Source organism: Andrena cerasifolii, chromosome 13 (genome assembly GCF_050908995.1).
Source record: "Andrena cerasifolii isolate SP2316 chromosome 13, iyAndCera1_principal, whole genome shotgun sequence".
Lineage (NCBI taxonomy): Eukaryota > Metazoa > Arthropoda > Insecta > Hymenoptera > Andrenidae > Andrena > Andrena cerasifolii.
In genome coordinates, this window is record NC_135130.1 from 2,570,426 (window position 1) to 2,589,285 (window position 18,860).

Below are 18,860 nucleotides of genomic sequence, written 5' to 3' on the forward strand. Positions count from 1 at the left end.
TATGTTTTTTTTTACCTTCTTGTTGTTATTCGTGATGTCTACTCGCGCAGTAAAGAATTATTATTATTATTATTATTATTATTATTATTATTATTATTATTATTATTATTAACAATATTAACCCCCCCCCAAAATGAAGCTATTGTTACTATACCCCCTCAAAACTGTGCAACTTTTGCAGCAAAAGATTTTTATGAAATTTCGAATATAGCAGAAACATTTCAGTTGATATAGTTGAAACACCCTGTATGTACACCAGCACACAAATCTCGTTGTAATTTTGCCAATTCCATTATTTTGCTGCTAATGCACAACGGAGTCTGCAAATCGAAGTTGCATGAATCGAAAACCACCTCATTACTGACAGCGAGATTGCCCCCTTTCTCGGCGATTAGAGTATACCGTTCGAGCGTATACTTGCAGCCCTCCTAAAAGCGGTTCGCGGAATAAGGGAGCCGTAGCTGTTAAGTGAGTTGGCAAAGCGATCGAACGAGTTAAAAAGAACCGAAATTACGGGAAACGGCGCAAAGGGAGGCACGATATTTCCTGCGCAACGATCGGTGAGGAATTGCGCTAATTACGCCTCGGACTTCCAAGAATTCTTCGCTGTAACTGCTGCGCGGTAATCGAGAAATTAACTCTCTTTTGCACGATACGGGAAACACAGGCCGCCAGGCGAACACACCGGCGCACTATCGTCCCTAATCGAACAGGCCATTGTGTTTTCTCACTGAAGATATGTGCACACGTGCCTCGCATTTCTGACATGGGCGCTATGAGCGCCAGAGTGCAGCTATTACGTCCTGCGTTGCGGCTCCAGAGAAAGGAAATAACCGTGCAATAATTCGGACGGATGTAACAGTTAGAAAAGTTGAGGAGCTTTCTGGAGCACAGTTCCAGCGGTAGGATCTATCTCACTCGTTTGCAATTTCATCGGGCATTTGTATCGCAGGATAATCGGAATTTGGGAAACCTGACTAGAGTGAAATGAACGGGATATTTATTCATTTGTAGAAACTTTGAATAGAACTGGAGGTTTGGAGATTGTATTTCTGGACTGTTTATGAGCGTAGCGGATTTAAATCTGTTGTCTTTCGAAACACTTTTGCATATGAAAGTATTAAAGCAGATGTACAGATAATTTACTTGAGGGTAGGGATGTTGACAAGGGAAGTTTGGCAACTCGAAAATTCGAAAAGATCTGAAACTTGGCAGAGATGTCACTCAAGTGATGCTAGTAATGTAACTATTTTTTGATTCGGCAATAAAACGGTCCTAAGGGCGACAACAACCCCTCAAAGAAATTGCGAGTTTTCATATTATCGTGAGGATCTGTAGTTCAATTTAAAGTTTTATGACTTTCGATACCCTAGAATATGGTTGGAAAGAATTATCGAAAAAATGTGTAGTGGAGATAAATTTATCAAAATTTTGAAAAAAGTAATGTTTTCTGCGAATTCTTTATATTTGCTTTGTAGGGCATAAAAAAAACATAGAACTTTGAGTTTAACTTTTTTTTATATCTTTTACAGTTTCGTTGATATTCACGGTGATCTGAAAACTTATCATTTCTTCGAGGGGGTGTTTTCACCCTTAGGATAGGTTTATTACTGAATTAAAAAATAGTTGCGTTATTAGCATCACCTGGGCTACAATTTTGCCCAGTTTCAGATTTTTTTGAATTTTTTATTTGAATTTTTGACTTCCCTTGTGAATAATAGTAAGATCTCCAATATACATGCTTAAATAAAAGATTTGGTCCTCTAGGAAGAAATAGAAATAAGTATAAAATTCAATTTCATCTATATTTTACAATTAAAAATATTTTAGGGTTCATTTTAATTATACTAATTCATTTTTTAATTATTATACAATATCCGTATATTTTAGGAGACCCTGATAATTTTAGTTATGCAAATTCAATATCTACCCCCCATTCATATTAAGCTTGAACGATATTTTTTATTCACTTATTCAATTTTACATGCAATTCCAAATAAGTTAGGAGGAGTAATTGGATTAATTATATCAATTTTAATTTTAATAGTACTCCCATTTACTAAAACTTATCATATAATATCAAGAAAATTCCACCTCACAAATCAATTTTTATTTTGAAGATTTTTATCACTATTAATTTACTAACTTGATCCGGAGGAAAACATATTGAGTATCCTTATAAAGAATTAGGTCAATTCTTTACAACTTTATATTTTTCTTACTTTCTAATCAACCCTAATCCAAATAAATATTCAGATATACTAATTTGCAAATTTTAGTTAATGAGTTTGATTAGACATATATTTTGAAAATATAAAATAATTTAATAATTTGTATATTTAAATAGTCTATATATTATCAAGTTCGAAAGATTTATTTACAGATAATGGTATCAATAAAAATAAATTTTTATTTATGTATAAATCATTTACATATTAATAAGCATCTTGTTGACTATTTATCTCTTGAGATACAAATAATTTATATATTCATATAGATTTAATATATATAATTAATGGGCTATATATTTATTCGTCCGTAGCGTAACTTCTATTGGAATAGTTGGCATTAAATTCCAGATATAGCGAACGATTTAGTATTAAAATATTATTATTGAGCGGGTGGCCAAAAAAGACCTTTCACATACGCTTTCCTATCCTAACCTAATCCTCGCAATTCCTCTCGCAAGTCTCGCTACAGCTTGGTACACCTTTAAATTTGTAAGATTAACCAGGTGTAAGAATGGCTAATAAAAGTTGAGCTCAAGTACTTACACAGATAGAATAGTTAGTGGGCGGCAAGTGTTAATGGCAGTGCCATGATGATACCCAGCAAAATTGCCATGTGAAAATCGGCAAAATGTCGCGGACGTGTGTAATTAGCGAAGTGGGAACGTTGGCCGTGCTTAATGACAGAAACGCCAAACAAAAACCTGCCCTTTTTTGTGTAGGCGCCAAAGGTTACGTATAATGTACCAATGGTTTAATCGATAGGAAACAGCCGTGCGAGCGAGTAAAATGCGAGAGGAAAGGAAAAACGAATACATAAAAGCTGCCTGTAAATTCGACGATAAAACCGTGTATGCGTATTTCATTTAACACCGCCAGTCTTAAACTGTAATGTAATATTTGAGAACAGGTTTCGACGAGAATGACAGAAAATTTATATTTTTTCAATTTTCGAGAATTAAAAGTCGTTTAAATACTGCGCAGAATAGCTGGTTCACATAATCATTTTATTTCGACCTTTTACTGTGTCCTGTTTCGAATGTGAAAGTTAAATTTCATTTCGGTTCGGATGGTCATGAATTCAAACTTGAATATCTCAAAAACTATTGATTTTCAAACATATGTACCTTAATTCCTTTCTCCTTAGACTTCGCCACTCTATTGAATACTACTGTATAATGCTAGTCATTCTTGAAAAAGAAACTAACATTAATCTTGAGATCTTCCCCCACCCTAGTAGCATTTCTGGTTGACCCACAGTATCCCCAAGTTGGGAATTAGTTGGCCATCAAAATGCCAACAATAAAAGCTGCTAGGGCATTTACTAACAAGGAAACTACCACTATAATATTATGTGCTCCACAAAATAAAAAAACCCTGCATCTTCAAGTCTTTCCATAATATAAATATTTCAGATGAACAAAGCATATCGTAATGCAGCGCTGTCCAACTTGCCTCTTGAGAGGCAAAAGCCGTCCCCACCATCGTCCGCCGTTGCCGTGGCGCAAAGACGCCGCCGAGTCAAAGTAACAGTGAACCTTCCTTGTCTACGAAACTGTCGCGGTCTCCTTTTTAGCGTCGCGAGGTTTCCTTGACAACAAGTGACGCTGCTCGAAAGAAAGGTTGGAAGGGGAAGTGGGCCCGCGAGGGGCCCCTACGCTGGACAGCGCTGTCGCAGTATCTAAATACTATTAGATCTAATATTTAAGGCGTCATGCTCAGTCAGGAGCCGAAAGAAGGGTGGTCTTTGGAAATTTTTTACTCAAAAGCTATAACACATTTCTCAAAAAATCTTTTTTCCTTTTAAGGATTGCATCTAGTACCGTGCATCGTAATTTTGTTGTTTAAAAATATTTATCAATAACTAAGTTATTGTCCATCACTCGAAGGTTCTCTAAAAAAAGGCTTCTGCAGTGATCATTGCTGCTCGAAAGTCGATCATGTAAAATAAAAAATTCAAAAGAATTTACTTATTATATTATATTATCTAGTATTTGAACGAAGGATTTTTCGAAATCTTGATTTGGGAAAATTGGCTGATGTTTAAAGTAAATGTTTAAATTTTTAACATAAGTCGTGCCTGATTTTCGTCAATTAAGAGAAAACTAAGCATCGGATAAAAAAATCCTTCGTTCAAATACTAGATAATATAATATAATAAGTAAATTCTTTTGAATTTTATTTTAGATGATCGACTTTCGAGCAGCAGTGGTCACCGCAGAAGCCTTTTTTCAGAGAACCTTCGAGTGATGGACAATAACTTAGTTATTGATAAATATTTTTAAATAAAAAAATTACGATGCACGGTACTAGATGCAATGCTTAAAAGGAAAAAAGATTTTTTGAGAAATGTGTTATAGTTTTTGAGTAAAAAATTTCCAAAGACCACCCTTTTTTCGGGCTCCTGACTGAGCATGACCCTTTAAAAGATCGTTATAAGAGTATACTAAAACCTATCTAAAATAAATGTTGCACTGAATAAATGACTGGCAATACTAATAAAGTATTTTGGGAAAGAAAAGGAAGTGGTTATTGGAATATGAAGATTTATTCGTTAAAGTATATTTATCAAAAATAAATTTAATAAATGTAGTAATGAAATCCGGTGTTTTCGGAAAAATAGTATTTCCCCTTCCCAAGAGCGATATTCTTATTATTATAAGTATAGTGGATTATATGTGACGTATTAGAAAGAATAATATAGTCGTAGTGCAGACATCGCGTTTTGCATCAACTTATTGTCAGTGACACTCCCCTAGAATAAAATGGCTTTAGACTTTGAAGGACCTGGTTTCACAGCATATACCTTCTGAGTTTCCATCTTTTATGTTTACGAGTGCTAACAGTTCTGACACTTTATGACTGTATTACAGACTATACGACTTGGGAAGAGATATTGGAAATTGTAAATCATTTATGTCCTCTAGGGGAATTATTTTGTTGACTTTGAAGAGGATCACGAATATTTTTTCCATGAAAAATTGACATTCCACTTCATACGCGTAGCTGAACCGATTATATAAGATTCCATATCAAAATGGATATTTTTTATTGAATGTGTAGATCTGACTCATTGTTGAAGGCATGATTATTTTTCGCATTTAAATTTTTTACACCTCGTAGCATCTACTCGAATCTATAAAACAAATTAAATCACTTAAGGTAGTTCCTGAATAATCTACTAAATTCAAGAATTCTTTCAAATTTCGTTCAAAACTAATTTGGAATACAAAAAACCCTTGTACGAAGTTTAAAATCGATTTACCACATAGTTGTCGAGAAATTGTTAATTAAAGTTGGTGCATTTTACCACAGTGGCGTATGGCTGAGTCGAAAAAAGAGGGTTATAGTTTCAGTTTTCCTTCTGAAACAGGAAAACTATATTCAAGAAGTGTACCAAAATTGGCACAAAAGTACATCGAAATGTCAGGAAATGAATTTATTAATTTCTGCAAAACTGACCACATCGTTTCTTCGTAAATGCCCATAAAAAATAGGTTTACGTGCAAATTTTTTTGAAAGTACGTAGAGCAGTCGACGTGGCAACGTCGCACAATCGATATGTTTAGACATTTAAATAGCGAACGACGATTCAAATTCATATGAACATTTTTTTTTGACATTTCGGTTATAAAAGACGCTACGAATGAATGCGACGTTGTCAGATCTGCTGCTCCAATTCACTACGCTAACCAATTTAATATTCTATTTTCGTATTAAAATTATTTATATTAACATTGATTTTTTTTAAATATACATACATGATGTTAAAAATTATTATTATTGTTTCTATAGTATCATACTACTGTATATTTATCGTTTATTACTCAACACTAATTTGACTAACATAGTTGGTTATGAGCTACCTTAATGCTTTAAAGACTTTAGTTACTGAAATAATACATTAAGTATTAAAGTAATAAAGTATTAAAAAGTAGTTAGAAAATAAATTTCGAACCCAAAAGGGACCTTAAAGTCTTCTTTTAAAGAAAATCCGCGAGTATGCTTAATCCTTTACGAACTAGATAATCTATATGTATGTTTAATTAAACTCATTAAAGAGAAATCTTTATAGCTATATTTCAGTATTATGATTTACGAAAAAAGTAATTCCATGATGACAGTTTTGTTGACTTTGCGTTTTCTAAATTTAATTTCTATTAAATGGGTGAGTATTAGACATTTTTCATTAATAGGAAAAAATTGACAGTAAGAAGTGAATTATTACACAGGATTAACTAAACACTTAGGCTATTAATTGTGTTTACGTTGTTATTATTAAGATAGTATTAAAATCGAATTAAAATCAGCGAATATTTGAGCTTGAATAATATACGTTCCAATTTTTAAAATATTAACTTCGAGATCGTAACATTTTAATATACATGTGTGTATATTTCGGTGCCTTCGCTTTGATGTAAAATGTGTTCTGACGCACAGAAGTTCTTTATTCCCACTTAATTAATTACTAGCGCGTAGGGGTAGAGTATGCTATAAAAGACATGACGAGTGACATTTGGAGAAATTATATGTGTAATGTCGCAATCCACTCCGGAGAGTCTACTTTTTTAGTTCCTACGAAAATACGATAAAAAATTAGTGTCAGGCACGCTTTGCATGTACTCCCCGGAGCTCGAATACGTGAATTCATTCATAGGTATCGGAATGACATAGCGCCTGCATTTTACATTCAAATGCTTTTGCGAATTTCGCCAGTGGTTCAAATATCTATGAACACTTCAGTCTATTATTCAAGCTTTGTTGAAAATGTGATCCATCCTAAACAACGTTTAAATATTAACTTTGATACCCAGCAGGATGCAGGGCGTGAAAATTATTCCCCTTTCATCGTTTCTCTATTTCCTTACAGTGACTCGCATTAATATTCGGACACTTTTTAAAATCGCATAACTTTTTTAGAATTGGTCCAAACGACTTGAGTTTTTTTTAGAAGCTAAAAGGATTAGTTTGCTAAGTGACGTGTTTCGCCGTTTTGAAAAAAATGCATTTGGTCGGAATAGAAAAAAAAAATTGTAAAGGTCGTTTTTTTTAACTTTTTTTTGTGAACCTGTAATGAAAATTCAAAAAACCCGTTTGTAGATTGTAATAAGTTGTATTCGTGCCTAAAATTTCATCTAAATCGGTTAACGTTGCTCTGAGCTATAAATGCTTGAAGATCGCAGAATAAAGGCAAAAATCGTTGATTTCGTGAATTTCGCAATTTTTGCCCTTATTCTGCGATCTTTAAACGTTTGTAGCTCGGAGCAACGTTAACCGATTTTGATGAAATTTTAGGCACGTATACAACTTACTGCAATCTACAAACGTTTTTTTTTTTAATTTTCATTACAAGCTCACAAAAAAAAGTTTAAAAATCGACCTTTACTATTCTTTTCGCTATTCCAACCAAATACATTTTTTTTCAAAACGACGAAACACGTCACTTAGCAAACTAATCCTTCTAGCTTCTCAAAAAAAAACTCAAGTCGTTTGGACCAATTCTAAAAAAGTTATGCGATTTTAAAAAGTGTCCGAATATTAATGCGAGTCACTGTGTGTTGTATAATGTATTCTGTCAAGTGATTTAGAAGTCAGAAGGTTTGTCAGTTAGAATGTGTTAAAATAAAAAAGATGGTAGCTTTTTTCAGGTTTAGAGAAATGTGGACAGCTTGATTAAACGAATGTAGAAATACTTTTTCGATTTTCTGATTACATTCTGTTTATCGATAAGTATCATGCCATCTTCCATAAAAAATCATATAACGTTCGTCGAAGAAAGTTTCTTGTATCTCCAATGGTTTCGGAGGTATTATCAGGGAAGTGCAACTTCGGAGGGTAGTTTCGACCCTTAAACTTAACTTATCGCAGCAAAACAGTATACGTGCCCTGTATGTTTAGCTACTACGCAAACCTGTAAAGTTTCATCAAATTTGAAGACGGTCACTTCGGAAACAGTTCTTGTTACATTTTCTTGGAAATAACCAGTAAACAGTACAGCATGTTGTAATCTCGAATTTTTGAAAAAAATAATTTTTCTCAAGCTGCAAGTAAATAAGTAACGCAGTAGGAAATTAATTTTCCTCTACCCCCATTTATGCTGACAACCGTAATGAATACGTGACCCCTTTAAATTGCGTGACTTTCCCTGTATAATTTGAAACATACATATGTAATGACCCTTAAGTGTCTGAAATTAAGTCAGCAATAACGTGCCATTCACTATTGTTGTTGCGCGTAATCACCTTTGCAACCCAAGGCGTTCATTCAAGAATCGCAGTGTAACCTGCTAATTTTACAATAATTCCAAATTTAAGGAACTAATAAATGTGATCGAAATTTTTAAAACGAAAGATATCCGTCCAAAGTCGCTTACTAAACATTCGGTTTTTACATTGCACATTTCACGTTCCTCTCACAAGGAGAGTATTTTAGGTGTCCGCCTCCGATCATTTTGATTTTTGGATATGTTATAGAGGACCGAAAAATAAGAAATACGTGTTTTTTTATTTTTCCCCGTTTTCATATTTGGGGGGTGAAAACTGCGTTCAAAGTTAGGGGTGAAAAATCATTTTTGTGGATTTTTGAAAATCTGGTGAGTCAGTCATATTTCGCATTCAAAGACACAAAATTCGTCCATTGACACTGTTCCCCTATCTCTAACAGTTCTCGAGATATTCCACAAAAATGATTTTCCACCCCTAACTTTGAACGCTGTTTTCACCCGCCAAATATGAAAACGGGGAAAAATAAAAAAACACGTGTTTCTTATTTTTCGGTCCTCTATAACATATTCAAAAATCAAAATGATCGGAGGCGGACACCTAAAATACTCTCCTTGTCAGCTGTGCACGTGATCCCCCAACTGTTCTAAACAATGTAAAACGTTTTATTTTATTTACCAGCATGTGCTGAAACTGATTTACTTATCCTCGTTAGAAAGCGAGCTGCGACATGCAGAGAATTACTCGCAAGCTGTATTCTTCTTGCAAGAGAAACCAGGGATCGTTATTCTCGCAGGTTCAAGCACATAGATGGGCATTGGTTATGCGCGTACACGTGGTGCACATACAGGGTGTTTCATTTTAATCCTACTGCGAGATTACCTGCGAAACTGCTCGGCGTTCAAACAAATGATTCAGATCAGAATTACCTATATTCGAGGAGACATTCTGTCACTGATATGATATTATTCCAGCTAACGTCTCTAAAATTATACAACTTTTACCATTGTGTACGTATAGCCAGAGTATAAGCCTCTGCAAGATAACAAGCACAAATTTATATAAATTGCTTGAGTGCTCACGTTCAAGTATGTGAGTACCTGTGTCTAGCAAGGAACATCACCCAACTATGACATGCCGATTTTGGATGAGACTTAGGGTAAAGGAAAGGCAGGTGAAAATTTTGGATACGTTACTACTTTTTCCAGCGACCATATTCATATTAAGGGGATGAAATCACCCTTCAAAAACCGGGGCTGCAGGGCTGTTTAGCTATATAACTAGAAAACTAACAGAGTTAGAAGAACAAGTTAAACATAGTATGGCGCAAATAGAATCTCGAAAATGTCGCAGATAGCATCACAGCAGCTTGGCATATTTTTAAATAAATATTTGGGCTAGAACAAATATTTTTCGCTGAAATTTGGCAAGTGAGAACTATAGATTGTACTGATAAGTATATGCGTTTGCCAAATGTGGAAAACCCTGTGAAACGTAAAGTATGAGCTGTATCCGGACGTCAGCTCAGCGTCTCATAGAGTAATTTACTAAAGTTTACTGTACGTACTTGTACGAAACGATGTGGTTAATTACACATTCATTGCGCAGTAAAGAAGTTACGAGGAAAAAATTGTATTTCTTCCTTTGCTGCATTTACTTGACATGAAGAGGACAACTAAAAAACTCTCAATTAAATTAGTTCTTCGTGTTATTTCGACCAAAGTTACCCTCAGGGAGTGATGGTCCGAAAGCTACGTGTGTCTTTGCAGCAGGTTTTAAAGAAAATATTCAAGGACTCTTGAACAATATTTTGCTCTCCACAAAGTGTTGACGAGCAAACACGCCGGAGCCAAAAAATGGCTGTATTTTATTCAGCGTGAAAGCACGCCGACGCCACTGAAACTATTAAAACAAACATTAGGGGTCTCTCTGACATAAAATTGTAACCTGAGGTGTATTTATAGGATATTTGTCTACGCAACACATCGCTGTTATTCATTCGCGTATAAGATAACATGCTGGTCAATAAATGATACTCTTAGCAGATCACGTGAAGAAAAGGATAAAATTGAAATTCTGACCAAAATAATTCGCATTCCTTTCAGGTATATTTTTGTCAGATTTCGATTTTTTTCTTAAGAAAAAAATATTTTTTCAATATTTTGTTAACGCAAGTTTGCAGCTCTTGTTGCACCATTAAACTTTTGTCTGAAACATTTTTTTCTATCTCTTGTACTGTAGAAGTTATACGCGAAAAACTGGGAGTGCCTATTTGACTTTGAGGTTAGTTTTCACACCCTTAAAGGACGATTGGGCAGAAATGAAACATACCGTTGTTCTTCTCTTGACTCACTCTATAAACCCACAGACTTGTGTTCCAATCGGTGAGTGAGGGTTCGCGGTGTTCCTTTGTCAGTGGGATATCTCCGACTCCGCCGCAAGATGGCATTTCGACCGGTCTCGCTCTCTCGCAAGTTCTCCCTCAACTACTGATTTCTATATATACCCGCTACGTCCTACCTCCTAACAAACCCGCGTCTGAGACAGGGCTAGATAAGTCTTAAGCCTTGTCCACATTAATCAAGTTGCTTGAGTTCAAACGACTTGAAACTAACTTTACCAGTGTGAGCTTGTTATTTACTTGACTGAAAATGTCCTTTCAAGTTTCTTTTAAGTTTCAAGCGAAGTAGAAATTCTTTCAACTTTACTTTCCTTGAAATACAACCTGGCTAATGTAAACGAGGCCTTACCGATGAGTCCACTATAGTCTGATTTTCGAGAGTTGAGACCTGAGGCGGGTCCCTCGGACGGAGCGTGGCTAAGGAGGAATGATACGCTATGAATTGCGTGCGGCGTAGCATACTATTGGTTCCTCCTTAACCACGCTTCATCCGAGGGAACCGCCTCAGGTCTCAACTCTCGGAAATCAGACTATAGCAGGCCTAGGACGAAACGCCACTTTCCTTTTCTCTCCTTCCGTCCTACCTCCTAACCGTTCACAACCCCCGCCACATGACGATATCTTATCACCTAAACAAACCATAGATTCCAATGCTTGGAGGCCTATGTGTCTTCCTTCACTCGTCCCTCACCAATGCACCACTATACCATTAGTGTTAATATAAAAGCCCTTGAGCCAACCTCAAGTAAGTCCGCATCACCTCATCGTAATACCACGCCGAACCTCTCTGCCGAGGAACACCTTGGTCAGTGTTCTAATTCTACTTGTAAAAGGCTTATCTTACAATAAATTCTTGTCGAGAATCTGACGCGAGGGTCTGTGGGTTCTAGTGGATTCCACGGAGACCTCCCTGGAGTTAGCTTCTCTTCATCCAAATCGTACAACGTCTCCGGCGTGAAAATACGCCTATGCCATGCAAAGTGCTAAGATACCGTTCGTCGTTCTGTCGGGTGAACTTGGCCACGTACCTCCGCCGGGTTTTCCTCTTTCCTGAACAGTCGTCCTTTCTCTTTTCAAGATGAATACTCGGTGCAGAGCTAGCTTTGCCTTATTCACAGCGCACCACGGGTACATTGTATTAGCAGCCGCCTATTCGGCGACCCGGATGCCCGCCTACTGATGTCTCGTAAAAAACCCGCAATAATTCTCCCTCACTGCCGGTACACGCCCACTTCTCGTCCAGTTCAGTACGAGCCGCTGCAAATCAGACCGCTTTAATGGGATTATGCGACGTCGCTGTGCTAAGCCCCACTATATGATCAGGATTTTCAGGAAAACAGACTCCCACAGGAAAAGGGGAGAAGGTATTCATGAAATTATTATAAATCTCGGTGGAGCGGTGTTCTTACGTAATTTAGGGTGATTTTTCCTCCCAGAATGGTTGAGTACATAGGCCAACGTTCCAGGATGGCGGAATTGGGCGGTGAGTTTACTTCTCTAGACGGCTGAAATGGTTAATGAATTTGAACTTGTTTAGTGGAAACGTACCTATAGGTATGGCGAATGCAAGTTGGTGTAATTAGTCATGGGGTATTAAATGGTTTTGTATGCTTTTATGAAGTGAAAAATTGACTGTCTGCAACGCACAGTGGTCTGTCCATTAACAATCTAGCGGAGCAAAAGCCGCAGGTCCCAGTTAGGTGGAAATGTTTATTATTTGTTTGACAAACACCATCAACATTGTTTACCACCCTTACTACTTTCACCTCTCAGCCTCCAGGGGTGTTTTAAAACCAAATTTAGTATTCTGGGGTTTCTTGAAATGTGGAATGCGAATATGAACTGCGTTTTATAGAGAAATAATTTTTACAACCACTTTATTTAGAATGAATACACATTTTAGCTCCAGCATCACCGTGTTTGAAAATAGATTTATTTTAATTATGTATAAAAATATTTATTCAATAATAAATAACTTGTCAATATATTCTCTATGAAGGTAATAGAACAAAACAGCAAACAAATTTCTAAGTTCTACGAGGTTCCTGGATATCTAGAGCTCTTCCAGTGAAATTTTTTAATCATTATTTATTTCTGTTAGATGGAAATTAAAAAATACTCATGGCTGAAACTTGATTTACTACTTACTTGTACGTCTGACATCCATTATTCAAAACGCCAACAATTTAAATCGTGATACAACCCAGCACTTCTGATATTTAGCAAGTAAACAACAAATATATGATCTCTGACTCAGTAGCTTGTGTTACGACAAAGATTCATTCATTTTGGATGGGTCATGATTTTGGATTTGTCCCGCTAGATCATCAATAGACAAATCACTGTGCGACTTTAGGATATTTTCAAAGTGTCACTTTGGTACCATATTCATCTTTTAACCCTTCGTGGTCACACAGGGTGTATTGCACCCCAGGATATGTCTTTGCCAATATTTCTGTAAATTTCTAGACCTTAGTAACAAAATTTTAAAATTTGGTGAAGTTTACCCAAGAAATCGCTTTTATCCACAAATATTTTTTCCAATACAAATTCAACATAACAAAATTCACAATCCTGAAAAAAGGATATTACATCACACTTGTATAAGCATTACGAATGTACAATTATCACTAAAAAAGTTAAAATATTCAAAAATACGAAAACAGTAACTCGTAAATGAAGCTGGGGTGCAGTGAACCCCAGGTGACCAATTTGTGATTGTAAGAAGGTGTGACCAAGGGGGTGAAAACTGGAAATATTCTCTTGGAATTGTTGCAAAAACTAATGATGCACACATATGTACGTCAGAAATGTGCAGAAGCAAATTGGGATAGATCGTTGATTGATGCAGTTTTCATCCCCTACAGGTATAAACGAAAGGACTGATTTTGAAAATAAAAATAGGTGCACTTATTGGCTTCAACAATTTACTCAATTGCTGTCTGTAATAAGTGTGAACTGATTTCCATACAAAGATACTATACAACTCAATCGATTACTGAATTGCTGAAAGTGTCTCGTGGAACTGGCACCGTTCAACTCAGTTATCAGGGGGTTTGTGGGTGATCGCCAAAACATAGGCGCCTTCATCAGTCATGAACAAACGTTAGCGACAGCTGATTTGCTAATTGCTCCCATACATACCGGGCTAGCTTTCGGTGGCAGAGTACACACTCATATAAAACCGCTAATGCCTCGAATACCCTAGATAAATTGGCAATCCCGCGATTAATCAATTATGATTGGATCTTATGGGAAACTTGATTAGAACCGCAGATGGGGTTCCTCTTTCTGATCGATTATCACAAACGTCTACCCTGTTAAAGGGCCAGCACGCACCAATGTAACTTTGACAGCTTTGATTTGCATATCCTGATGGAATCGACGAACTGACGTACGTTATGCGAAAGTATACAGCGTCGTTATTTGGGAAAGTAGAGTTCATTTAATGGGCGTTCGATAATTTCAATGAAATTCATTTTATATTCGTTAGAAATTTTCCACGAATTTTTTATGAGATAATATATTGAGTCTGCACAGAATTTGGATGATATTAAGGAATTCTATTTTCAAAAGCTCTGATGAGAACGAAAGTAATTCTTACTTCTATAAGGAGTGGAATAAAATAAGATTTAAATGAAATTGAATATTAAAATGTATTTCATTCTGATCAATTTTAATGAGGATTAAAATGTGGATTAATAATTCAATAAATCTGAAGACTTTGTAGAAATATGAATAAAATTCGTTTTCCTCGTTAAATATTTTAAATAAATATTTCAAAATCAACAAGTATCTTTGATTTTTCGGACACTTTAAGTTCCCTTGCTTGGAAACACTTTTAGATGAAGTTATTATTTTCCACAAACTTTTAAACTAACGACGTTTTTGTTTATTTTCCGTAATTTTAAATTTTAAATACATCAGCAGTGGAAAGATTTGTTTCCATTGTTAGATACTGTAAAAAAACAGAAGGAACAATTATTTAATTGTACTTCCAACAGATGGTAATAAATAAAAACAAAATTTACTTCGCTTATCAGAAATTTTTCAATTTCTCTTCTCCATAAAAATATTTAATAATTTTGAACGGGGAAACTGTTTTCATTCTTCTAGCTTCAAGTTGAATGCAAACAAAATCTCTTTTAATTCATTAAAATTTTTAATTGCTGCTAATGGTACACAACATGCTACCATCTGTAATAATTATTCCAAATAAAGTCAGAAGATATTTCAGTATGTATTTCATTTTAATTATAAAATGTCGTAACAGTACTGTCATTTGTTTTTGTTCTTAAAACTTTTAATTGAAACATTCTCTCGATCTACACCATTGTTTACAAATTTCCTGTGAAGTTAAAGCAATAACAATCATTCACATTTTTTCTTAAGTTACACACAAAGTGAATACACAAGTATTAAGATAAAATTTCCATAGTTAGCCTTTTGATAATAGTATCTTAAAAAATATGAACCAAATCAAATACGTCAAATAAAAATGAGGTCAACCATGTCTCGAAAGTGAAATGTAGAAAAGCAGGACAGTCAAGTTAAAGTCAAACACCTTCAAGCTGCAAACACCACCCAAGTGGTGGAATATTATGCATTTGCAAAGAAATTAACAATAATTTATTTAACATTTATATTACCTAGTATTTTGTGACGTTCCCAAGTGTACATATCACAACTTGTATACGTTTTGGCATTTGTTCACAAAATTTGTTTCCATTACAATTTAATTCTTCTAAAAGTTCATTGTTAATTTTGGTTTTTTTTTCTGGCGCATAAATTGTTTCCAGAGTGTCCATAAATTTTCGGTTGGACTTAATTCTGGGCTATTCTCGGCGATTTTATGGTTCGAAAAACAATTTGTTGCAAGTAATCTTTAACTTTTTCGTCTTCTTATGTTAGGGTTTCAGGAGAAGAATATTGAGAAAAGAATAGTGAAGTAGAAAACCATGAAGTAACTAATATGCATGTACAAATGTCAGAAAATACTTGGTGATATAAATACTGAATAAATTACTGTTAATTTCTTTGAAAATTCATAATGATTCAAACGTTTTTCCAGAACTTCGTCCATTCCACATTTATTTCCAAGCCACATTTTGTTTCTCCTATATTTTTTATTACAGAATTAACCCTTTCGTTACTCATGCGACGACCTGTGTACGGGTGCTGACTATAGTCGACACCCATGCGACGACCTGTGTGTACGGGTGCTGACTATAGTCGACACCCATGCGACGACCTGCGAACAACGAAGATTACCGACGTGCACACTTTGCGGCGCGGTGCCCCGTTCAGTGGCGTCACTCCAACGAAGCGGACTGCCATGACGAAAGGGTTAACGAAATTCTCAATTATTTTTGGTCTTTATATTTTAAAATAGACCAATTTGACATTACCATGCATTTCATATGTGTACTGTTGCATTTTATACATAAAAAATATTGGTATGTATTAGGGTGGTCTTTAAGCGTAAAAAAAATTAAATATTTTTTTATAAGGCTTACCACCCTGATTTGTACCTTTATATACTATACAAACACTGTATAAAAATTGTGGCCAATACATTCTTATTTTTAGAAGTAGCTCAAATGAGTCAAAGATTATAGAAATTATAGAAATTCAACATATATATAATGGCCATATTTTAATTTATACATTTACATTTATATTTTATAATTTGTTAAATTTATTGTTCACAATGGCTCAAACATCAGACGCTATCTGTTTCTTGCTGTCAGGTTACAATCTACTAATTGTTTTACTTAATTATACGTCAGATGGGGTGCACTGATACCTTTTCTCAGTTTCAGTTTTTCTTATTGAACATATAAATTCATTTGAAAAAATTTCTAGTGTTTCATGTTCGTCCATTTAATAATTATGTACATTGGAAATTTCACCATCATTGAGCTACCCCTAAATATAGATCAAATGTGCTTCTATTCCACTCGGTTTTATTTTTTATAAAAAGGAAGAAATTGAATTGGGAATAAGATCATATTTTCATAGTCGAAAAATAAGCTCCACCCTACTGTGTATTTCTCGTTAGTTTCGTATCTTTGCGTTCGGTTCCAAACTTATCGCCAGGGATTGTATTATTCCCGGTAGTATACCTCACTTCCTCAAGATACAGCTGTTTCCTCACGAGATTATTCTCGCAGGTACTTACAGTTAAATGCATTCCCTTACTCCCAGATTGCAAATCAGCGATATTAACGAACCCTTACTTCCAGCTCTCCCATCCTGCCGAATTTCAAATCCTTCAACAGTGAAAACTCGATTCCTAATTTAAACGGGGTAGGATCGTTGAAGCACGAATGACCGTAGCTACAATGCAGAGCTTGATAAGGGTGCAAATTGAAATCGCACTCAATCTCCGTTTCTTTGTCAAACGCATCTCTGCTTTCCCCATTTACATTGGCGGCAGTTAATTTATCATTGTCAAGAATATTATCCGTGCCCGGTAGCAGGGATTTAAAGGCCACGCTGATGTTGCATAACGCGTGGGAGGAGAGGGGTAAAGGCGCAGGACTCGAAAATAATTACCCCACCCGAAATAAGCGTAAAAGTACTTTACTTCGATACTTAGGCAAATTGCAGCGTGTAATAGGTTTAACCACACATACCATTAAAATAAATATCTCATGCAGAAGCAGCTGGCCATTATATCGCGTACAGTGTCGTTATACTTGCACGGCCTTTTACTCGTTTTAAGGGGTCTTCCTAGCGTCACGGCTGAAAAGAACTTAATATTTCGGGAATTAGAAGAAGAAACAAGTATTGCACATTTAATTTGGACAGTTAGAGTTTTAATTTCCGGAGGGATATTGTTCTCTTCGCGATGCTCCAATTGGATATTTTTAAAATGGATATTTTTACTTGCAAATTTTTCATAGTCTTAAACGATGATAGAATAAAGCTAAGAAGGATCAAAATGATACTGCAATACTTGCTTCCTTTTTTAATTCCCAAAAAATTATGTTTTTTTTTCAGCCGCCACATTAGGAAGGCCCTATAGAACTTCTTGGAACTGAAATTTTTTTAAATGGTCCCCCATTTTATTCGTTCTTTCGTCACAAACGTTTATGATGCGAAGCAGACTAGGGCTCGGACTGTTTGTCGAATTTTTCGGTATTCGAATACTCGAATACTTCAGTTGCTCTATTATTTGGCAAATATAATTCGAATACCTACTATTCGAATATTTAAGTATTAGAATACCTACTATTCGAATATTTAAGTATTAGAATACCTACTATTCGAATATTTAAGTATTCGAATACCTACTATTCGAATATTTAAGTATTAGAATACCTACTATTCGAATATTTAAGTATTCGAATACCCACTATTCGAATATTTAAGTATTAGAATACCTACTATTCGAATATTTAAGTATTCGAATACCCACTATTCGAATATTTAAGTATTCGAATACTGATGTATTCGAATAGTATGGTGTGAATTATAAATCAAGTTCTTTAGGTTCATTTGTGAGGTTGAAATCTTGTAAGCTAATTTTGACCCAATTCGCACCATACTATTCGAATAATAACATTCGAATACTCAAATATTCGAATAATAACATTCGAATATTTAAATATTCGAAGTTTATTCGTAGCATTCGAATACTTGTAAAATATTCGAAGTTTATTCGTAGCATTCGAATACTTGTAAAATATACGAAGTTTATTCGTAGCATTCGAATACTTGTGAAATATTCGAGGTTTATTCGTAGCATTCGAATACTTGTAAAATAATCGAATATTAAATTATTCGAATAGTCCCAGCCCTAAAGCAGACTTTATGATGCGCCGCCAAGTTCTCGGGCTCTAAATAATTGAATACCGATTTTGTAGTCTCGGGTTAGTAGAGACCTTTCGAAACAAAACCGTCGATTTTTCAATTTTTGCGCATTAGGAACAGAGAGACCGTGTATGTTTTTCGTGTCTGGTGCTTGTTCGCGTTTCTTAATTGATTGTTTCTAGGAACAAGGTT

The 18,860-nt window shown here is 35.2% G+C and overlaps 1 protein-coding gene and 3 long non-coding RNA genes across 4 annotated transcripts in view; 2 read left to right on the top strand and 2 right to left on the bottom strand.

Moving 5' to 3' along the window:
- Nucleotides 1-2,135, top strand: part of LOC143375991 (uncharacterized) — a 14,999-nt gene extending 12,864 nt beyond the window's left edge. Inside the window, exon 2 of the long non-coding RNA XR_013087010.1 lies at nt 2,009-2,135. This is a non-coding gene — a long non-coding RNA (uncharacterized LOC143375991). The remainder of the gene's footprint in view (nt 1-2,008) is intronic.
- The window catches only part of LOC143375995 (uncharacterized), a 27,917-nt gene extending 9,291 nt beyond the window's left edge, over nt 1-18,626 (bottom strand). The window contains exons 1-2 of the long non-coding RNA XR_013087015.1: nt 18,301-18,626; nt 17,964-18,052 (exon numbers count right to left, since the gene is read on the bottom strand). This is a non-coding gene — a long non-coding RNA (uncharacterized LOC143375995). The remainder of the gene's footprint in view (nt 1-17,963; nt 18,053-18,300) is intronic.
- LOC143375985 (netrin receptor DCC) overlaps nt 1-18,860 on the top strand; it is a 449,439-nt gene that overhangs the window by 396,960 nt on the left and 33,619 nt on the right. The window lies entirely within an intron of this gene.
- LOC143375992 (uncharacterized) overlaps nt 1-18,860 on the bottom strand; it is a 382,608-nt gene that overhangs the window by 214,686 nt on the left and 149,062 nt on the right. The window lies entirely within an intron of this gene.